Source organism: Rhyacophila brunnea, unplaced genomic scaffold, assembly GCF_057557595.1.
Source record: "Rhyacophila brunnea isolate RB1 unplaced genomic scaffold, BYU_Rbru_1.0 scaffold_15, whole genome shotgun sequence".
Classification (NCBI taxonomy): domain Eukaryota; kingdom Metazoa; phylum Arthropoda; class Insecta; order Trichoptera; family Rhyacophilidae; genus Rhyacophila; species Rhyacophila brunnea.
This window is the reverse complement of record NW_028232806.1, coordinates 16,312,187-16,335,202: the sequence shown is the minus strand read 5'-3', so window position 1 is coordinate 16,335,202 and position 23,016 is coordinate 16,312,187. Positions and strand designations below refer to the sequence as shown.

The 23,016-nt window shown below is 33.5% G+C and overlaps 1 protein-coding gene across 1 annotated transcript in view; it reads right to left on the bottom strand.

The window, feature by feature from the left end:
- LOC147074956 (uncharacterized) overlaps positions 1-23,016 on the bottom strand; it is a 149,175-nt gene that overhangs the window by 5,251 nt on the left and 120,908 nt on the right. The window lies entirely within an intron of this gene.

The window sequence follows — 23,016 nt, the reverse complement described above, 5'->3', positions numbered from 1 at the left end:
ACAATTTGCCTCGTGAGCTTGTCGCCTGAGGCGCAATTTTCTTCCAATTAAAAATATTTAATAAATTTGGACTTCGTGCTCCATCGATACCTACATATTGATAGTTTCAAGTCGTTTTGCATTATAATTCAGAATGTTATCAGTATTAAGTATTTAATAGATAAAATATCTCGTATATTTTTATTATGAATATTTTAATGATAAAAAAAATAATTTGACTTTTGGGCATATTAAAGTATTTTTTTAATTTCAGCTGGCAGTCAGGCGGCAAACAGTTTTTGCGCATCCCTGCATATAGGTACGTTTATAAAAAAATGTTGTAGATTATGAAATTATATAAAATTATAAATAGTGGAATTCTGTCTAGTCTGTCTAATGACTTACATTGGAGTCAAAGGTGTTAGAAAAAGTGCACAACGAACAATTCAAATAACACAAAGTAACAACAAACAGCAAAAACATGCAGCAAAATCAAAAGCAGAATCAAGCGGTGCATTTTTACTCCGAGTATCTCATGGTGCAATATCTTAACCAATCCACTTGTCAACAATATAAAAGAATTGGTCAAAACATGACACCACGTGACTACTGGATCGAGGATATCCGGTTATCCAGTTACGTCTTCTTTCTTGAAACAGCTGTCTTTCTAAGGTAGCATTGTTTAACAGCAACTGGAATTCCAATCAGTGGGGAAGCTCCATCCATGCTGGGCAATTATTTAGATTTGATTCTTCCTCAATAAAAATATTTATATTATATTATATCAGTAACAGACTAACAGAGACATCGATACGTAATATACTTAATGCCTTAGACTATAGATACATCGTAATGCAATTATTGTAATATATAATATATACCTACAGATGTGCTGCGTCGTCTATTTACTACATACCCGTGCGTTCAAAAGCCGTAATAATCCGTACGTAAATTTATCAAGTTTTTATATAGAAAATCGTTACATCGACAGGAAAATTGTAGTAACAGATCGGCAAATTGCATTAATTAAAAAAATGGTTCATTTTAAAAAAGTTTTTTCTTCGCAATAGAATTGAACCCGCTACATGGGGGTTCATAGATGGTCTTTTTACGAACTTTGTCACCATGGGTGGAGGAGATTTGAATAATGTTCACAATTGATATACTTCGACTCATTATAAACGACGTCAATGGAAAAACTTTATTAGTAAGTAGGTATATACTAAATCTATTGAATCTTTTTTCAGATAGATGGAGCCTTCAGTCGATTCCATTTCCATTTCATTGAAGCAAGTTCCAGTTTTCCGTGCCATTTATGCATGCAAAAAATATATTACATTGCAGGATATCTATGAGCATTTTAGTACAGTAGTCCCAAATATTCCTTATTGCTTCATTATTACGCAGGAAGGCTTTCTGCACATCTGTTATATACACAAAGCGGCTATCGAATGTAGTTTATCATATATATTTATGTATTGAAGCGGTTAATTGTTACAATAAGTTAACCGTCTGAACTGTCAAAAAGTGCTATGTTTTAACAGTAGCCACATCTCTTGGCTGTGTTAATTTTTAGAGTGAAATAGGCAGTTGTACCAATAATTATAATACCCCAATACATAAATATGATAAACTACCCTCGATAGCCGATGATAGCAGCCTTGTGTATAGAATAGATGCGCTGGTATTATTTAATTGTCTTATTACGTATTATTTTTTCATTATATTTTAGTACCTACTTACAACAATTAAATAAACTGATTAAACAATATTAAATGCACACACACATGCTTAGGTTAACAACTACAGAAATAGAGGGAAAACTTAACCAAACAGTCTGAAATAGTAGGCACTTGTGCTATGTTATAAGTGGCACATTATTAACGTTTAAAAAAAAACAAACAAATTTATAATATTTTTTCTCGTTCAAAAAACGGAAACAATAAAACCCGGTCCCAAAATTATGATTAGGTACTAATAAAAACAGACGAGAGCTTCCTAACACAATCGTAAAAATTCTTGAATAAATTAAAAAAAACATCAAAAGCACATCACTCTGTCTAATAACAGCCTTAGATCAGCTGATTAACATATTCCACATAAAAGATATTTAAATATATTCATTGGGATCTTGTTACGTGATAAATTATACAGGTAATTAAAACACACTCTTTTTTTCAATTTTATTTACGTAATAAAAAATACTACACGGTATGAAAATATGAAATTAACTATGTATTTAGTAATTTACTTTTAATAAATGATATGGCGTAATAAAATGTAAGAAAATTCTTAACCATTCTCTCTGTGTACCTACCTACTTAAAAACAAAAATAGATTAAATCAATGACATCCATTTTTTTACATTTCTATATGGAAACCGTCCCAGAGGAATCTGTCCTGAAGTTTTAGATCAATAGTGTCACTAAAAAAGTTAGTTTTTTATGAAAATTGTATGGATATCTCATATTTGTGGTACCGGACCGCCCCCAAAGCGGGGACGTTGGCGGTGCGAAGTATCCGGGCAACAGGATTCAGAGGGCAATAAAAAGTTTGATATTTTTTTATGATTTTTTTACTGTGCTTCACACGATTTACAGTTTACACTGTAAATTTTAAAGTATACTTAGTTAAAATATCATTCTGTATCTATATAAATACAATTACGTGATGTAACTTTTTTCTATAGTATAAAATATATTTTAATGAAAATTAAATTAATAAGTATTATTTAATATTTATTATTTGTGAAGGGGTGGAAATTTAGTCTGACCCCCTTGGCGTGTCGCTGTATCGAATTTAAAAGTGAAAGAAAAACAAAACAGAAAAACGTTGCAAATGTTAGTTTATCTTTTTATAATATAGAGTAGACTTAAAGGATAAATTCAACAACACTTTAAAAAAAACTATCTATATTAACACATCGTAACATCGTTTTACAGTGGCACCATGGGTACGGCAAATGCGGCTTGCAGTTGTAGTGGTATTGTTTGCTACCATTGAAACAGGCATTCACGCAAGCAATTCAATACACGCACGAATCGCCTATGGTGCCACTGTAGAATGATTTACCTATAATACTTGTATAATATTTAGGAATGTAGGTGTAGTGTATTTATCTCACGAATGCACACCGTACACAGACTCGTTTGAAGTTTGGTACTACGCATCCCTTCCATGAGTAAGGGAGTGAGCCTTTATGATATTAATATACCTACTAGTAATTTATATAGTAGATAAATGTAACTATATACAGCCATCCAAAGTATAGTAACACCGCATTATAATGTTATGTACACAATTAAACTATTCATTATAAATAATAAAATAACATTATTTGGGAGGTGCAACTTAGCCTTGACTGCTGATAATTTATTTTATAAAAACCCATCCAACAGATAACATAGTATAATTAACCAACAATTGATTTATTACTACATGCATTTTTTGACATTGTACTTAAATGAAATTAGGAGCTCACACAAAATCGCCATAATAAATTTGTCGCTATTCGCTTCGTTTACCGCATGCGAATTTCGTTGCAATCTGGCAATTATGAACACCGGACATTAGAACACCAGACATAAGCAGCAGTAGATTTTAGAGCACACAGGCGAAAGTGTAATTACCAGATGCTTTTTATAAATATTAATATTTATTTGGTTGGTACCGGATCTATTATATTATAAGGAGTAAGTATACAGATACATTATGTAGATACTAGTAGTGAAGGGTGGAGGTAAGCTGTTAAGATCCGCCATAAATAGTGCACATTAAACTCTGTCAGTCATACGTAGATATTTGTTTTTATTGAACTAAGACTACAATTTACAGGTGTTGGATAGTTTTTATAAATCAATTAAATCTTGCCTAAACCAAGCCATAATATTTTTGGTATATTTTGGGCGATACAACAAAATTGTGCACACTTTTTCATTCATACTTATTTGTTTTCGTTGGATTAAGAATATAATATAATATAATATTACAAGTCATATTATTGGATCATTTTTTTAATTCATTAAGCCCTGCCTTAGCCAAACTATAAGTAATAGATAACAAGTATTATTCTATTTATAAAATATCCAAAGTTATATATGATTTAATTGCATAATTTTTGATATTTCAAAATAGACGAGTATTTTTTTGACTACCTATTATCTATAAATGGTATCTAGTCTTATTTCAATGAAAACTAATATATATGACTGACAAAGTTTAATGAGCATTATTTATGGTGGATCTTAACAGCCTACCTCCACCCTTCGCCACTGAATTACCTACCTACTTACTATAATAACAAATTCCACAATTTTTAGTTTGTAGGTAGATACCACGTCAGGCTTGTGATTTATCGACTTCTTTCAATTATCAAGACCTCGAGACGAGAAATTTTGATCACAACCTCTAGTACCACATATTTAAATATAGCACAATTTAAGTTATTTTTCATACATCCTACTTATACATAAATACTGTTATAGAAAAGACTACGTATATTTACATCAAAAACCCACTAAAAAATAATAAATTACAAAAAAACAATATTGTGCAAACAACAGTAGCGTGCGATTACACGTTATGTGCCGTACCGTACAATTATTATAATAATTGATCGTCTCGGATAATTATTACGTGCAGTCAATGAACAAATTCACAATCTTTTTCGAAAAATTAATCGATATATGTACTGTTTACTCGCTGAGATATTGAAAAAAATAATAGATATGATTTCATTCAAATAAAATATACTTAATATAAATAATGCCGAATAGGTATTGTATTAGAATACCTACTTATATCACATTATTTAATAACGATCAGGACCAATTTCATCCACTTCAATAAAACATTTCGTCAGATTAATACAGAACTATTGTAAAGCCTCAGTGACATTGAGCTACTTTACAAGCTGCTTGTTGGCGAATTGTGATGATGACACACAAAAATTTCCACTCGCTCAGAAGCCAACAAGCTAGCGAGTTGATACCGTCATTTTTAGTACTAAGTCGCTACTATCGCTGGCATGTACCGCGTAAAGTTGACCGGCTTTCAACTTTTCTCGGTAGATTGTGTATAATCTGCTTGTTAGCTTGTTCGATGATGATACTGAGCGAGTTTACAAGCAGCTTGTAAAGTAGCTCAATGTCATTAAGGCTTAACTCAATTTTGAAATATTTTGCAGAAGAGTTTTTTGAAACATCCTACTTCAGTTATTTATTATTTATATAGACAAGTGTATACACCATTATTTTCAATACAATCGAAGTGGATGAAAAGAGGAAACAAGTCGTAATCATTATTAAGTTATTTGGAATACGTATTATATAATTGTATTTTATTTTTAATTGATATATAATGTCTCTCCACATAGACTTAATTGTTCATAATACCACTAAAATAACTACAATAAGTTAAATTACCCTCTACATTTAATCACTATCTATTTTATTATAATAATAATGGGGAATAGGTATAATATATTCGCATGGTTAACTAGACAGTTTTCACAAAGTACCGACAACATTTAAAAAGATGAAATTCACATCGGAAATGGATGATTTCACAAATGATCGACTATCAAAAATGGTATAATATATTATTTACTATGGAAAAAAATAGTTCTCTCTTTTGTCAATAGATTATTTTTTTAATACTGAAAAATGAATAGACTTATCGGCTTCTATGCGGTTAAATGTTCGATAATGTGGATTATTGTAGCGGGTACATAATTATAGTTTAATAATACAGCTACGTAATTCAATGAGTCATGATTAATTGACAATTTTTCGTTTTATACAATCCTAGATAATACATAAATTTATATTGAGCAGAATTGATACTTTTATGACAAATTAAATTTAATAATATCGGGAAATCAAAATTTAAAAAATGGCAACAATAATGATAACAGAACACGATGCGATGTTATTAATTAAAAATCTAAGTTAATGAATGCACTTCAATTTTCTGTAAAACGTTTTGAGTTTCTGTCTAGTGCGTTATGTTCTTAGGTATATATTTAACCAAATTCATTAAATTAATTTTGTTTACAGTACATAATTAATAAAACAAAACAATAAAAAATACAGAAATCTTTAAAAATATATTTTTATATAAAAAAATAATGATAAATAAAACCACGTACTTTTTTTCGCTTCTATGTTAGTAAGGAAAATGAGTCGCATAGAATCAAAGCGGTATAGGTAGCTCCACAGATATTGTTGCGTTTGATTCTATACGCCTAATTTCTATCTTATTTTGGTGTGAGTCGAAAGAAGGTGGTTGAGATGTCTACTTACTTCGTCCTAAAACAAAAAGAAAAAGCAAAATTAGTACCTAGGCATACATGAATAGTAATTATTAAAAACAATAAGGCAAATAAAACATAATAAAGCTTATTAATAACAGTACATAGTAAGGGGTCGTCCATAAATGACGTCATAATATGATTTTCGGTATATTTGATCCCTTCTTCGTACTTATCGGCATATTTCGTCAAAAAATCATTTAACCTCCCCCCCCCCGTTAAGAAACAATTTCGTTGAAAATCATCGAGTTCAGAATAATGTTCTTATCATACATAAGTATCTATATTTTCTTGGCTTTGTGACGTCACATTTTCTACCCTTATCATCGTTGTCACAAATTATCACAATATATCAGAGAACCCGTAGGGCATCATTCCATATATGGATGATCCTTCGTGCTTAGTACCTACAAGATTATTTAATTACAATTATAAATGCTGTCAAGGCATAAAAATATATGATATTATGATTTATTTATTATTTAATATATATTATTTTTACTACTATGGGTAGGTCTGGGTAGAAATGGCTTTCATGCAACATGCATGCTGTCATAAAACCTTAAATGGCTTGAACATAAAACAATGTTAATTGTAAAAATGCACGTTTTAGTGACGTAGACGCTCGAGCCCGTGATTTTTAACCCCTCTGGGATCATTTTTTAAGTGTCTCACACTCATAGCACGTAGGTATAATAATATGATGTAAGAAATATTGCGAAATGCTTCAATTTAATGACACTGTAGGTACTAGTACTAGGTATACTGTAGGTGTAGAAATCCAGCAATAAATAACCAAAATAGTAATTAGAATAAAATATAATTATACTCAGTAGACATTGTAAAACATACTGACACTGCGTATTACCGCGACCATAACAAGACAATGCACGTGGAAACACGTATTATCGTGCAAGTTGCAAGATAGTATGCATGGATCAAAAATGTTCAGAAGCTTCTGAATTTTCACGCAATAATTGCATGGAGGATGCGCATGCGCAGTAAAACAATAGTGGCAAACCTGCTGGAAGAAAAAATACGAACTACACGGCGCAGAACATTATGGCAATACGATTATCTGAGAACCTGTCAAATAGCACCATACAATGACAACATCGTGTCTAACGGGTGTGGAGTAACAGGCAACCAATATCTAGTGTCGAAGAATATGGGATAAACTTAAACACGTGTTTGCTTGTCATTCGTTCTAACAACTGCTCATGGATTATGCACTGACGTTCATTCAATATTGGTGTATTTGAAGGTTGCTACACACATTATTGCATGTCTAATATTTGTAGGACAATCACACATTCAAAGCACTGCGTCAAAATGTAGTATATTAGGGAATAACCTATCAGAATTCTATTTATTAATCTGTTCTGTGTATGTATTACCCAGTGGCGAAGACTCCATACTAGGCGATTATTTAAAGCCTACCTTCTTAATAAAAATATTTTTTAATTGCATATTGACATATTTATATACTTCATCACTTCATTATTTTATGTTATATAAAAATAATTTATTTTGCCAACGAGAGATGTCGTATATGTATGAATGTATTACAGTATTACACAGTTTACAAAACAACTGCAAAGGTATTAAAAAATATACCACAGCGCACCGTAAATAAATAATAAACGCCGCGACGTCTCGACGTAAATAAATCTCCGATTATGTGTGAAATAATTCTGAATTTTTTTCGTATGGACTTTACGTCTCGTAACCTCAGCAAGTCTGCTGATTTGTACGAAATAAGGTAAGCAGAGCCTAAAACATTCGCGCATAATATTGTTGTCACGACTGCGCACTTTGTCCAAAATCATTAATAATTAGATAATTAAAAAAATAATTTCAACGGCGTTTAATCGAATATTAATAAATAAGTAAGTATAGATTGTTTTTATAAATAAAAATAATTTTTATCTAATGATTTTTGATGGGTATAAATGTTTTGAAAAATACGTAATTTAAACACATCGCTCATTTTTATGTCGTCAATCAGTTTTTGAAGTTTCATTGAATTAGTGTGTCGTTGTCATTTACTAGTGTGTACCTATTCATTAGTAGTAAATATCGTACTATTCTCGTAAGTATACCTGACAAATGTGCTCTTTTTATCAGATCTCCACAGCCTACCTCTTTCCAAAAGTCACCCTTCGCCACTGGTATTACCTAGCTACCTATATGCATATTAGATTATCATTATTTCGATGTAACCTCACCTAACATTCGATTTCTATGCATCTAGGCCTAAGTTTGGAGAGTCTATCAGTGGCGTTACATTGATAGGCGATTACCGTGTCGATAAAATCAACATTATTTGACTTTGTATGCCAGCGGTGTAATAAAAACACGGAGGTCCCCTCCCCACGGCGCCTAATTGAATACCATTCTCCTAATAGGGCAACGGCCGATTCGGAATAGAGACCTGTCGGGATAATTTGGCGCTTTGGGGCAAGTGGGCTCTCGTTGTCAATTGCGATAATAATTATCGTTTAGTTTTATTGGCGCGCGGTATCGTAGTATCGACGCGGCGTGATTGCGGGGCTAATTGAGAAATTAAAAGACGACCATACCTCGTTTCGTGTGGTCGAACCATTATATTTTGTTTTTCGGCAATCGTGAACATTTTCCATAGATCAGAATCAGAAGCTGTATTTTTTTACGTAACACGACATACATTTTGGTACACATATGTACATGTGAGGAGCTACGTTATGTACACATTGCTCCGCGTCTATTTTGACTAGAACAGTGAGGCTTCGGCCACATAGGCAGGTGCTTCGCTAATCCTGAGTTAGATGCTATGCTTATCTACTAAAAACACTACTGCCACATTGCAGGCTACGTGATTACGTACAAATTCATTTGACATTTGGGAGCGCTCAAGTTAACAACGATATGTCACTCTCAAAACTAACCAGAAAGCTACTTCTCACAGAAAATTTAAGTTTAAAATTTCGAAAGTCTCAAATTCGAACTTGTTGGATGCATTCATCCCATGCGTCATTATTCATAACCTCGAAATATACGGTGTTTGACGTTTGTCATACTAAAGAAACATCCGCCATCTTCCAAAATCCATAGACAATGGCAAAATCACTAAGTGACACAATAAAAATAACCAACACGTTTGTTCGCCGGGAGACTCACGAGGTGACTCATAATCATGTAGCGAGGCGCGAAGCGTGCAGTGTGGCCATTGCGATAGAATAGTGTGCGTTCGTTCACTAGGATATGTCACCTAGCACGTAGCCACCAAGCAAGGCACCTGCCTATGTGGCCGAAGCTTGAACGATACATCGTTTGAAACATCAGGAATAAGGCTAGGTCCACTCTATCAACACACGCTAAAGAACAAATACTTTTTAAACCGCGATAGCGTTGTCAAACAACATCGTAGCCCTGTTTCACACGCAGTGAATTTTATCGCCGCGATGTAAAGTCGTGCAATAATTTTCGCCTAGCTGTATAGAAGCTTTCACATTACATGTTGGTGAACAATGACCGTCCGACTTTGTATCGCGCGATAAAATTCATCACGTGTGTATCTGGGTAAGCATATTTAATTTTACAAGTTTTCGACGAACAATAAAACTACCGATAAAGAAGAAGGTTTTTTTATCCTAAAATATATTATATTATATAAGTATCTAAGTACCTTACCGATAGTATATTCTTTTTAACACTATAGCAAGCCTAGAGCCCCAATGACAGTAGTGTAATGAAATAATCACAAACACCCAGGCTTTGAAAAAATCACATAAATATATTGTATCCTCGCCGGGAATCGAACCCAGAGCTCCCAGATGAAAGGCCAGCGCCTTACGCACTGCACTACGAGAGGGACGGTAGCAGAAAAAAAATCGCAGAGGCGAAAAAAATAGCTAATCACGAGGGATGGTTTCTAATCCTGGCGTCCTAAAGAATTTATATGCGCCTATCAATTACCTACGTGACTTATTCTGGGTCAGAACACTGTTTCCTCGAGTGAAGCCGATCAGGCACCGTTAGCATGGGTTGCAAGACTAATCAATGCGCTCTCCAAAGACATTTTGTTTCTAAAACTTTATTTTATTGTATAAAATTGTTTATGTTTTATTATTATTATTATTATTACTTTTCTTCTCTTTCGTGAGATATCTAATAGATATTTGTTATAATGTAAATCTCATGTTGTGAACGTCCTGAATCTTGATTTGTTATGTCCACAATGTTTCGTTTTCTTAAAAAAATAAATAAATATTCAACTTGTCGGCGTAACATTTTACGTAACACCAGTGTTTTATTCCTAAAACAACATTTTCACTCCTTTAATGATCACTTCAACATTGAATAAAATAAATAATCACACATTTATCTAAAAATTATCTTGAAAAATATTGAGTTTTTCGTCAACTTAATTATTTTTGAGCACACATATTTTTTCCACTGTCCAATGGTTGGCGACCGCTGATGTAGCGAATCAAAACGTTGCCTACTTTGTATATTTGAACAAGAAACAACATATTTTAATGTGTGGTGGGAATATTACGTGAAATTATAATTTAAGAAATCAAATCAACATTCAAACAAAAACGAAATAAAAATACTCTTAATTCATAAAATAATATATGTAGGTCTACGAATTCACATAATATGTAAATTGAAATAGTTTTGATGATGCAATTTTTATTAAAATTAAGCATATTAATTAGGTACCTACCTACCTACAAATCTGGTGTGCAAGAAGTAGACGGGACTAATTACAACGTTTTTCTTAGCTCGTATTCTTATTTGTCCGGTACAAACCTTGCAATCGATTTTTAACTAACTTCCCGACTAGCTAGACATTTGAAACTTTTAGAATATATCAGAAAACGATGCCAATGCATTTTTTTAATACTACTCTTAGCTATCTTTTAGTAGAATTGAATTCATTTTCAATTAATTCTGTTTTGTATGAAAAGTTATTTCGACGCCATTATTGGTTGCTAAGGGTCTGGGGTCCTAGCAACTAAATTATTAATATATAGGTGCGTTACTATGGAAATCAATATAACATGTCAAAATGACATTTCAGTATTATTTCTATCAAGTACAAATTTTTTTGATCGTTTAAGCTAGTCAAGTCAAGTTTATATGATTCAACAGAAAATTTAAAAACGTTGTAAGTATATAAAAAGTTCTTTTTATCTTGTAATTATTTTTATATTATCTATGGTTGTATCTAAGTTAAAGCTTGAATGTACCTACTTGCATTATTATAACGTGAATAATCTAATTTCGGTACATACATTTATTATCTAATAATTATTAGTCTTCGGAATGGTCACGTATCCAGTAATTAATAAAACAATTAGTTATCCACGCCCATTCGTGACAAATACAATATCTATTATACGATCAGCAATAATTACATGTTGTATTATGTAATTGATCGAATTCACTGCTTGAGAGAATTTGACATTGTGTTGACATGCTTACAGTTTTTGACAGATACCTACATAGGTACTTACTGGAAGTAATAGTGCAAAGTTTAGTATTTATATTTATATATTTAATAAATGATACCCCATGCGAATTAACTTTAATTTAAAATTGAGTCCATTCGTTTTTCTTTAGCTTCGGCTTTATATATTTGGACTCCCGGCACATCGCGGTCTCTTCGGATTAATCCATGTTAAACGGTAGGTACCATGGTAGGAACTATTAAGGCCAACTATAGTCAGACTGCGATACAAAATGGTAAACTTTGATGGTAATGCTACGAGGTTATTGATCGTTTATGATGATTCTTGCATAATGAAATAAATGGTAATTTTGAACAAAATACCAAATCGAAACTCTTCATTTATTGCGGACAGGTTGCCGCATTGCATTCGAATAATATAATCAATATTTACCACTATCATCGTAATTCGTAATAATTCAGTGCCACGTGTCTTGTACCTGACCCACCCAGTGGAGTTTGAGAGATCTTTGGATCTTTATAAACCATATCCAGTTCAACGCAGACATTTTCACTGATGCCCAAGAATCTTTCTGAATACCCTGCTCTGAAACACCACCAACTTCTGATAATCAGTGTACAGTGCACAAGGTCAAAATGTCAGCGACAACCACCTACTCAGGAGAGTTTCGTTCGTAAGGTGTACCTACATCTTACAATTTTTCATTCACCTGCTGGATATTTATATCTTTTTAATAACGTATGTATCTAAGATTGAGAATCGCATCGTCGGTGCGGCCATAAAGTAAAGTTAATAATTTTATTGCACTTATACAATAGCGATGACGTTGTGTATTTAGTTCTAATACGCTCCATTATGAGTCCAATAAACGATTATTATTTTATTGCACCGGCCGACTTGAAAGAGCTCGGCGGCCCCTCGATATCGACTTATATGGTAGCGCAATAAAATTTGTATTTTTTAAAGAATTGCCAGCCGTAAAAAGAGAAAAAACCTCAATAATCATTAGGTATATTATATTATTATTTATTCATTATTGCCATTGCGGCGCAAAGTGCTTCTTTGTGATTTTTATATATTTTTTTGTTTTGTTGTGTGGTTTAAATTTTAAACGGATTTAAATAAGTACCTACCTAAATATAAACAAACATGTTTATTTTCTTACTGATAATTAGTGTCTTAACCCATTTTAAGGAGCCATATAAATATATAACTCACCCATAAATCGGTGTTTTATTATTTTTGTATTATTTTGGATACCTTAGTATTATTATGATATTATCTGAATTGTTTCAGACTGGCAGTTAACGTCTGCTCATATTAAACGATAGAATTCCATTGATCTGGATTCTAGCGAAAACCAATGAAAAGTTTACAGTAAAGTATAATATTATTATGGTTCTATGCATGGCCCCCATAAGGGGGGTGGGCAGAGTTCTAGTCTAGGGGCCCAGCGTGGTGGATCGGCCAGCTAAATGAGAAGAACAGAAGACAGAAAGCGACTTAGTAAAATATCGACTTTTGTTTTGTCTATTTACATGTACATGCACTTATAGATTTGTTCTATTAACAGAAAAAAATATTTAAAATGGTATTTATCTCACGTATGTTTACATTAAAAAATGTTTGGTCGTGTAGGTAGGTACTATGTATTTTTCAATTTTTGATTATTATATTGTGGAGTGTGTTTTAGCCCTTAGCAGGCTCTCACATCTAAACTCGTATCGTCTGCAACGTGTGGAATGGTTACATGTAAGTTGTACGTAAAACATTTCACCGTGGCACAGTTCGCCATGAGCTTTCTATCGGAAAGAGATGACCGTATGCTTACTGTAATACGGTCTCCAATTTTATAAGTTTCAATATGAACATTAATTGAATTTTCATAATTGATTTTGGCGAAATTCATGAATTCAAGAATAAAAATAGCCTAACCTAACCTAACAAATAATCCAGTATACCTGTTTTCAATAGGTTGGTAAATCAAGACGATTTTCAATGAGCGACTGGACTTATATGGAGAGCAGCTCTTTTATGTATAAATATTCTTGCATATTATTGTACACAACATTATAATACCTAAATTACATTTTTGATCTCCTTATTTTATAGACGCTTCTCTCGAACAATTTTTAATTTTGTGTAAGTACATATCAAAATTATCTTGTCTTGTTGTTTTACTATACATAAATGCTTCGACAACCAATAGGTACCTGAAGTTATGTTACGGGGCGCCTTCATTGAGCAGTTTAAAATACCAGCTAAAACGAGAAGTGGGTACCCAGTTGTTAACAAATTAATTTACGTGTTTCATCCCCAGCCAGGTGTCCCAACTTGAGGAACTAAAAACTGCAGGTGATGAAGCGGAGGTGATTATTCGAAGCAAAAGTGACAATCAATTCAGTTTAACGACTGGCAGGTGCCTGTTATGGGAGTCGAACTGCGATACCTCCACTTTGTAAGCAGTTATCGTGATTACGGAGCCACCCAGGCGACGAATCCACGTCCAGTATTATACCCAGGCTATGTATAAGTAGGTACATAGGTACTTACTTTAAAAATTGTGTAAGTATACATAAATATTATTACACACCATGTGTTACACAACGTTTAAAGATGAGTGTAATGTTTTTAGCAATAACTTTCAAAATAACTAGCAAAAACTTAGATAGGTACCTATGTAGAAAATGGGCGTTCATTGAAAGTTTTTTTTTTTTTGAAGAAACCTATAGGTATAGCATTTTATGGATATCATCATTGAAAGGTGGTGCCTACCATAACTAATTTTAATAATTGATTTAATTAAAATGATTTAATTAAATAACGACTTTTCCAGAAATATTAATGTGTAGATATAACTTTTGTTTCTTTATGATAAAGCTCTTTAGCTGTGTGTGTTGCTCGAACTAAAGTTTATCGCATAAGCAACATTACCACAAGAGGGTCTCTGTCATGTCATGACCTCAGGCTTCCACATACATAATATACTTGAATCATTATACATAGAGTGACATCATGGACGATTCGCAGACGTGTCGGTATTGTTTGCTACAATGCCTATTTCAATGCTAGTAAACACTCAACCCACGGTGCCAGTGTAGAATGATTCCTGTATCAGCGGCAGTTTTCTTTGACGCAATTGATTCGTCATTTTAGAAAGAGACCTCGTAACAGTTCAAAGCAGTCATAAAATTATTAAGTCATAGATACCCAAAACATAACATAACCACCAAACAGATTCGTACTTGTATCTACACAAGAAAATAAACCACTATATACCTACCTATTATTATTACTGTCATGTGTAATAACAATTATTATTTTTGGTAATATACAGGATGTAGGAAATAGGTACCTAGATAGAGACATTGATATTTTACTGGATAAGTTGATAGTTGAAATTGATGGTTTGTATGTGTTTATTTTTTTATCTTAAAAAATTAGGGCCTCTACATCTCTTAATCCGCCACTGTTCAGTATTACGTGAAGTCAAGAAACAGGCACTACGGCTACAGTCCTAAAAGTTGTATGTATTAGAAGCGTGTATAATTTACAAACAAACATGGGAAGGCTGTATCGAATTTCTCGCCAGTAGGTGGTAGTGAACGATTTCGTCAAAATCGAGAGGTAACAGGGTGGAATTCTAAAAGATAGACATGGTAAGGTAAATTTGACGAGTATGTTGATTAATAAAACTGGTAATCCAAAAATGGCAATAAGAAAAATTATAATGGCGCCAGATAGCTGTAGAAGACGTCGTGACAGTCTGTTTATTTATTGAGTCCGAATCCCCGTCAAGAGACTGTCAACACGTCGACCGAGAATAGCCGGATGATCACGCCTCCTCAAAAAAGGCACACGTATCAAAAAGATTCCCGAATTCAAGTTTCATGCTGATACCTAGTAAAATATTATAATCAGGGTTGCCACAGAAAAATTCGGTTTTTCATACACACTCGTTTGGTAGCACGGGTGAACCTATAAAATCCAATTACAAAATCACTACAGTGCCTACCGTTCTCTGTAATTATTACCTGCCAGATTATAGATATAGAATATAGATATATCAAGCAAAAAGTTGTTACCAGTGAACTCAGAAACAATGGGAACTGAAATACCTAACGGATAAGGAGAAGCAGGTAATCGATCTCGAGTAAGGAAGAATCCGGGATAAACTTAAACACGTGTCAAGAATACGTCATATGTCGAATACTGACAATTGCTCTCGGTTTATGCATCGACGCTCATTTAATATTGGTGTATTACACAAACTATTGCAGGTCTATAATGTGTGGTTAATTTTCGTAGGATACTCACACATTCAAAACCCTGCATCAAAATGTAGCCTATTAGCCTAACGGAATTTTGTTTATTATCTATTCTGTGGTAATTTTACTCAAACATTTCAATGTAGTTTAGTTTTGCATTAAATTAGAGGCATATCGTAGTGATTCAAGATTAGGTATGCTTATAAACCTACTGTAGCCTAAAATTTAGAAGAGGTCTTTCCACGTCGGACTTAGTTAATACATTGTCATGTTATTTTATAACATTACACACTATTTTTACGACGGCAACACTACGCAAAAGATCGACCGGACCACGCCTGCGCACGGGATAGTTTGTACGGAGTTCGTGATACTATTTCCGGCGTTAAACGAGATAGCGGGCTTTTGTACATGAAGGTGAAGCAGGAGTCGATCTCTCAGTCTTGATCGTTCGAAGGAAGCAGACGTCTTGGCCAGTTCCGAGCCTCGGACCCGGGGCACAGGGCTTTCGATTTCCTGACGTTTTGGAGACGAGGACGATGGCCATCCGAAGGACGTCCCCCCCACGCCAGAAGATCGGAGGAACTCCACGGTCCCCACACGTTTGAAGACGCACTCCTCGATTCCGTCCTGGAAGGAATCGAGGGCAGCGAAGAGGCTGAAGAGCCTTTTGTGTAATTGGTATTTATTGTTCTTTTATGTTACGGTTCACCGAACTAGCTTTTGGGTTTTTGTTCTAATTTGTTTAAATATTATATCGCATTAGGTGCTCGTGATTCACTTGAGTAATTATACATCTTTATACACTGTAGCCCGCAAGTTATCTCATTTATGAATATACATTTGTTGAAATTTCTCTACTTGCTTTTCATTTAATTATCCTTATCACTATTGTCTCTATGAATCAACATAGAGTGGCGCTCAAACCGAGATTTTATTATTACTTCCATATTTATTATGTCTTTCATTAATCTAGGAACATCACACGAATGAGTATAGTAACCGGACAGGTAGCTGGGGTCATAGAGGTAAAAGTCAAACCACCTACGACCCTGCCTCCTATTTCCCCGAGTCTAATGCTATCCCTATCCTATCCATACCTATTCCTTACTCCTACATTAAATCCTTCCATACATATAACCAACCTAAAATCATTATATGACAACATGTAAATTGTACGTATGCATTTCGTCGTATCACAGTTCACTGTGAGCCGTTGTACTCGAGACAGATGTCCAAATAGCATTTAGATCGCGTTTTTATTTATCCTACTTACAAATTTACAGATTAAAATATTTTTTTAGAACATGTATAAATAGGTCGGTAGGTATCTACTAATTAAAGTTTTTAAAAATGGAAAAAATACTCAGTATCTATATGTGTCCTGGATTAATGATCTGAACGAGTGCAATGAATATTACATAATATATCATTAAAGTCCGCATGTTATTACTTAAATACAAAAAATAGATAGGTACTAATTTCTTATAAGTGGGTACCTACAAAATGGCAAGAATGGCAAAACCGCGAATGTGAATCTAACAACTAAAATATTAACATTTATACTGATTTTCTTTAAAATACAGTTAAGTCAACATACTTTATTATAGAATAATTTTTTACGATATATTTCATTCGCAAATATAAAAAAATAACACGTTTTTTCTCTCTCCTGCACAATTTGGTTTTTGTCGCTTACGCGGTATTGCATGCCGAGCGACGATATGTTGTTTATGCGTTTATGGTTTCGTAACATACCTACGTGCAACATACTTCACGGTGAAATGCTCTGAGAACAACGCGATCTCAATGCTGTGACGTCCCGTGGGAGTAGGCAGATTGAGCGTCGCTTGGAAGCGACAGTTATTCGAAGGGCGGCAAATCGAAGACAATCATTTAGTATAGTATATAAATAGCTCCCTAGCTGAGTATTTACTTAATAATAATTACTAATAACGAAAATATCTTTCCTTTAAAAAAAATCAGTCACTGGTTGGAAACAAAATGTATTAATTAACATAAAAAGTTTAACAGGACTATATTTTTTTGTCGCGTTCGCAATGTCTAGTTCATTTCCGTTGCCCAGAAACGACACGAGCACGGATGATAAAAAATACTGTATAAAAAATGGGGCGGCATTATGGGGAGCGGCGTTTTGTCTAGGGACGTCACTGTGTGCCGCCACCTGTTTCTGGTAGGTACAACGGCTCACGGTGAACTGTGATACTGCTAACCGTATACGTAGGTACAATAGATTTTACGGACACAGGCCGACTTATAGATACCTACGCGATATAAATGAAATCTCTGCCATTCTTAATAGTATTAACCTGTGTGTCCAAAAACGGGATCATCGTTTGTTTGGATGGAAGATGATTTATAAATTCCTAAAAAAGTTCCGCGATTTTTTTTTTTTGAATTCGGTTTTTGGTACACACCTAGGTCATGGCCCCCATATCCTGAAGCGGCCCCCCATGCCACGAAGTTTTCCGGACCCCCTACCTATCGCTAAGGTTAAGGGCATGATCTACAGCAGCGTTTCCCAAATGGTATTCTGCGGAACCCAAAGGTTTCGCAAGATAAAATTAAGAGTATTCCATGTAGGTAGGTATTCAGTGTTATTTTCAGTGATTTTTTGTATTTTTATATTAATCCACTTGGGTTGTCGACACTCCTTTTATGGTAGCTAAGTAACACATGACCGTATTGTATAAATAGCCATTTTTATTAGAGCCAGGAAATATACTAAAAATAATTACACGTGAATTATCATTTAAATATAATAAATATATCAATCATAATATTGCATTAAAATGTATCGTACAACCACATATTTTAAAATTTGAATAGTGTCTAAGTAAAATAGCGCCGCATGCGACTTTTTTACTATTAGAGCAAATTTGTGACGTGTTTTATCTTACTTCGCTGGTCGAGGCGCCTCGCCGGGCCCTCCCAAGGCCCGGGCCTTTAGGCTATGGCCCTGTCAGCCCCCCCTTGTGAGGGCCATGACCTAGGTATACATGATATTTGAATTATGGTACTGGAAACTGATACCTACGAGTCAAGTGTGTGTCAAACAACTACTGCATCATCAGAGAACTCTACATTCGATACAGACTCTTCAATTATTTAGTTATATACCTACGTACCTCGAATGGAATATGACAATTTGGAAAAATAGGCGAAGATGAAAAGATAGATATACATTGATCACAATATTGTTTTTATAACACGTAGGTATTTGCCTTATATAGCAAGCATGAACAGCCAAAAAATTGGCTTGTATTTTCGCATGCGCATATAAAATGTCAAACTGTCAAACACTATGTTAGCTGATATCTGAAACAGATACGTATTGTACTGAATTCGATATAAGATATCTTTTGAAATATCCCTAGTAATGAATAAGCAACGTATATAAAGGTGGATGAGTGCTTTTAGATTTAGATGACAATCGTCTCCGGGATGTCGCTACGTCATCATCATCACCATCATCTGTCATCAAGATGACGTGTCGCCATGTGGGGTCCAGAGACGTGTGAATAAACCAGTTTTTACATAGTCGATAGCTACGAGGTGAGACCCAAACTACTCGAAGCGATATTCATTCTAATCTCAAACCATCGTAATATTATTTCACATTAAATAAAATATGAATAATTAAGATGGTCTCATTGTGTCCGAAGCTCCTCTAAAAATCGGGATATGCAATTTTTATAATCGTATAAAAGTTATAACTAATATTTTTTAATAATATTACTAATAGGTACCTATTATGGGTAGGTATGTACTAAAATTAATCATAATAGATTAATTATTATACTTAACAATACAAGCCTTCAAGAACCAAGGTACTTTCCTATTGGGGGAGTTGGGAAGGTTGGGATAAATGTTCCCAAAAATTTAAATAAAAAATGCTGTGTCAAAAATTTGAATCTCAATCAAGTGCACAACTTTTCGTATTTATCAGTTAGTATGAAAATTTATCGACTTGTTTAAAAGAGAAAATAGTAGGAAGGTATCTGGTCTGTTTTCCTAAGTATTCTTGCTCTTAAACTTAGTCCCTTCGATGACCTTCCATACAAAATAGCGCGTAGACCACACAGGCATCTCAGACGTGCTTCCAAATATGTGGGAAGGCTTTAAATTAATTCTATTCAATTATAAATAATTACAAGATAAAAAGAACTTTTTATATACCTACAACGTTTTAAAATTTTCTGTAGAATCATATAAACTTGACTTGACTAGCTTAAACGATCAAAAAAAAAATTGTACTTGATAGAAATACTGAAAAATGAAATGTCATTTCATATTGATTTCCATAGTAACGCACATATATATTATTTAATAATTTAGTTGCTAGGACCCCCTAGCAACCAATAATGGTATGGAAATAACTTTTCATACAAAACAGAATTAACTAAAAATGAATTCAATTCTACTTAAAGATGGCTAAAAGCATTAAAAAAATGCATTGGCATCGTGTTCTGATATATTCTAAAAGTTTCAAATGTCTAGCTAGTCGAGAAGTTAGTTAAAAATCGATTGCAAGTTTTGCACCGGACAAATAAGAATACGACCTAAGAAAAACGTTGTAAAATCATTATGATCGTAAGTTTTCTCGTGAAATCGAAAATATTTATAGTTATGTACGTGTGTAAAATGGTTGAATTTATAGAATAGTAAATTTAGAGGGTTCAGTGAGATTTTTAATATATTATATCAGTGACGAAGACTGCACACTGGGCAATTTTTTAACTGCATATTAACCTACCTACCTATTTAAATAACTACCTATACTCAATAAAAATAAATTAATTTGCCACTGTCGTAATATATTATGTAGGAATGTATTATTAATATATACCTACAGATTACAGCACCACCTGTTAAAGGTTTAAAAAATATGTCAAAGCGCGTCGCACCATTTGTCTTGACGTATTTATCGGATTATTTGCCGAGGAATGGCGCTGTTTTTTTGTATGAACTTTATGTCACGTGACCTCGGCATGTCTATCGCAATATAATATAATATGCAATAAGATAGGCTTTGGTGGTCAAGCCTAAAGCATTTGCGTATAATATTATTGTCTATGACTGCAGCTTTGTCCAAAATAATTAATAATTAAATATTTTAAGAAAAATCTATGATATTCAATCACATATAAATAAATATAGATTGTTTTTAAAAATAAACAATAATTTTATCTAATAATTTTGTATGTTAGTACCTAAGTAGATACCTATAAATATATTGTTTAGAAAAATACATAATTTAAACTCATCGCTAAATTTTATGTCGTCAGAGTTATTTCAAATTCATGGAATTAGCGTATCGTTATCATTGTTGTGTACCTACCTACCTATTCATCAGTAGATAGTAATATCGTATTATTTTCTTATTTTCCGTAAGTAGGTAGGTACAGGTACCTGACAGGTGTGTTCTTTTTCTCTGATCTTCACAGTCCACCTCGTTCCAAAAGTCACTATAATAATATTAATTTATCAACGTATGAGTTACAATGTTTCAATATTATTTTCATTCATATCGTTTGGGAATTTGTGGTAATAAGCTCTCGCGCAATATCGATAACGTGCGAACGCAGATCCTGATAGGAAATTAAATGGTAGCAATTCTACTCTAATAATTTCCAATCAAGGATCACATCTTGTAATATACGTTCGTTATCTACTATATATATATATATATACCTAATTAGGAGTATTCTCATTTCTTGTAACAGAGCGGGGATTCCTCATGAGAGGACCATGGGCTAATCCGCCAATATAAGTAAGTGGATAATATACCTATAAGTATATAATTTAATAATACCAGCTACTCTTCTTAGTTTTTTAAAATAGAGACCGTTGAATAGTGACGTCACGTTGCTGACGTAATACGCGTCATGCCGTGACTAATGTTACCAACTTTTAAATGTTGATTCCCCGATAATTAATTTAAAATTTTGAAATTGTGAATAGGTGTAAAAATGTGCAAACGGTACCATATAAATTTAATAATTATAGACGAATAATTATCATGAACTTTAAATAATTTATTTGTTATTATATTATATTTATTTTATACTTCAATGCACAAAAGGATAAAGTATACCCAGTAAACATTTCCATAATATGGCAATATAGCATCGCGGGCTCATTGACAATATTGACATTTCCATCGATCCTCGATATCTGTATACATTTTTACAATTTTAGCATGTTTACCATCATGAATCTATCTCTAGCCCAACGACGATGGGCAGTGAACTTGAATCAAGATGAACTAAACCTACTAAACGCTTGTTGTGATGAACTCATTTTAGACATATATTAAAGTGACACTGACAGATCGCGCAGATCGCTGCCATTTTAAGTTTGTGTGAGCATTCCTGTACGCATCTTCGTGACGTATGCATTTTTTATAGTTTTCTTATTCGGCCGATAAACCATTAACTGCGTTGAGCGCGGTTCGAAACTGTATGAATACGGCTGTTAGACTCCACCTATTGACATTTGAGTAGCAGAGTGAATTTTATCAATTTTGACTGAATGTCATGACAATAGTTCCGCTACTGGTAGGTAATATGTACCTACAAGCATAAACGCACACATAAAAAGGCGTTGGGGGGGTTAATTTTGAAAAAATATCCATAATATTCTTAAATTGATTTTTAAGGCTGCGGGAGTTGGCGTGTTTATGAAAATTTAAGTGCCACTCTCGCTTCAATCGCGGAATACCACACTTTCCAGGTGCATTCCCCATACCCAGTCACTCCGCACTTTGTCCGCACTCAGTGTCCGTTTGTGTCTTCCGCACTGTCTTGTATTTTAGATAAGTCACATCAAAATATTAAAGCAAACTTTAGATGCATGAACATGCCCCAATATAGGTACAACATACGACATAAATAGAGCACACTACACTTTGTCAGTCGTACCTACTTAGGTATTTGATTTCATTGAACTAATTAAACAAATTTCAAATGAAATGTAT